The sequence below is a fragment of the Temnothorax curvispinosus genome, unplaced genomic scaffold, assembly GCF_003070985.1.
Source record: "Temnothorax curvispinosus isolate PA1 unplaced genomic scaffold, ASM307098v1 QBEX01001437.1, whole genome shotgun sequence".
NCBI classification, from domain to species: domain Eukaryota; kingdom Metazoa; phylum Arthropoda; class Insecta; order Hymenoptera; family Formicidae; genus Temnothorax; species Temnothorax curvispinosus.
In genome coordinates, this window is record NW_020211217.1 from 276,679 (window position 1) to 278,895 (window position 2,217).

Sequence of the window (2,217 nt, forward strand, 5' to 3'; positions counted from 1 at the left end):
TTGGTTGTTAGCGCAGTATTTTCCGTCAGTTTCAGATATCGAACATACTGGCGATCAAAGTGGCGACTTATTTCCACCTTCGTAATATAATCTTTAAATTTTAACATTTACTCGTGATTACAAAGGGCTATATGCCGTTGCAAATTGAAAATATATTGTTGATTACTTTTACATAGAAAAAAATTGTTATGGAAAATTCTACATGCCACATAGTGTATTGCTCGGCGGTATTGTTTTCGTCATAATTAAGTGTCGCTGGACAAGCAAATTTTGTCCGGAGTTATATTCATAATTATCTTGGCAAATGCTTCTTAACGAGAGAAAGAGATGCGCGGGGAAACCGAGTGAGTGCTTGCGTACGCTCCGTAAACTTTACAGAACTATGGGTGGCCACTTGTACTTAGAGCAAAGTTATGAAGTGTCATTAACCAACTGCATGTAACTTACTTAGTCCGGGTGCATCTCCAATCTGTTCATTACATGACTTTCTCTTGCTATACTTCATAAACAGCCATGTTATTCTTGGTGCTAACGCAGTCTTATCTCTTAATGTTATAATGTAAATTCTTATATGAATTGTTATGGGAATCCCACGAAGTTTTCGAAATTAACATTGAACATTTCTCACGTGGTATATAGCGAAAAATTAATAAAATCATTATTTTTATTCAATATAAATGCAATCATTGATATGGCGAAATTATTAAAAGTCTCCCAAGAGTAATCCTCTGTTACTTATTCACCTGAATTTCGATGAGCATATCCCGCGAAAAAAAGCATTGAAGGAGTTATCTGCTGTGCACCACATCGCTATTGCGCGACACCGCTGCATGCTCCCCGAGGTGCAACAATAATTATTTCTAATTTCCAGTTATGCAAAAATGTGCGAAGCTTAAGTACCTCAGATAATAATATCGGTCTTTCCCTGGAGCCCTAGACAGTCCCGGAGATAACGTGAATTTTTTCTCGCAAATCATCTGCTCGACCATCGAGGGTAGAAGTAATCTCTCGAAATGTCTTCAATAAATCGAAGCTATGTGATTTTTCGTTTTTTCACATAATATGTCGATTTATATATTGTATATAAAATGTATCGAGTCTCTTCGCAAGCTTTAGAATATCTCTTGCAATACCAATGGAAGTATCATATTCAATATTAAACGAACAATTCAATTAGTACGCAACATCAAATCTGTAATAAAGTCTATCTAATTGCGTTCAATGTAAATGCAACGTCGAACTATCGTCGTTTGCAAGTTTCGAGAAAGCTACGATAAATATAAAAATTTTGCACGCGTAACATATAAGTAAACAAAAAACCTCATTACGTGTTATAACCATAACGGAAAATATATAAGTATATTGAAATAATGTGCGATAGAAACAAGATACGAATTGTCATTCTTGCACGCATATATTGCAATGTTCACGTTGACTGTTATTGATACTTACCCTCTCTCCTGATTATATTATTTAGAAAATATTGCATTTTGTATTTCGAGCTTTACTGTTGTTCCATTAGAGATTCCTAAAATTTTAGCACTTTGATACCTCTCGATAAATTTGAAGCAACAGGACTACAACATCACGCCAATTTGCGTGCGCATTTACTAATCTCTATGGTGCTTGTATTAAATACTGTTTTGTTGTGCGCTTGAACGATACAACTTTCAATAATTTCCCGGCAGCACATTTGGTACCGCATAGCGCATGCATATTTTAACATGGGATCACATTATATTCACATAAAGCACAGCGTTATCCCAAGATTTGTCTACATATTGAAGTCTATGTTTATAGCAACACGTGGCTCACATTAATTAGTGTAATTAACGCGGAACCAATATTATTAAATCTCACTGGATTGAGAGCGCGCGCAACTCTTTGCGCGAGTCGCTGCGTTCGGTCAAACTTTGCGCTCCGTTAAAACGGCACGGATTATCGAGAATGCATTACAATAAATTTCCGTGTAAGCATAGTGAGCCATGTGAGCATTCGATATACTGGCAAAACACTTCTCGTAAAATTCGAGTGATCCCGTGGAAATAAAGTGCGCCGAATAACGTTTCGTTTGTATTCCCATAAAAGATCTCGGATTTACGTTTTTTTTATATATATATTTTTTTTAGATTCGGAATGCGAGAACACTTTTCAGTATTCAAATTTTTTAAACTTATAATGTTTTATCGGCAGATTAAATGTGTGTATCACTCTAAT

The 2,217-nt window shown here is 35.6% G+C and overlaps 1 protein-coding gene across 6 annotated transcripts in view; it reads right to left on the bottom strand.

The window, feature by feature from the left end:
- The window catches only part of LOC112463596 (teneurin-a), a 332,312-nt gene that overhangs the window by 264,462 nt on the left and 65,633 nt on the right, over positions 1-2,217 (bottom strand). The window lies entirely within an intron of this gene.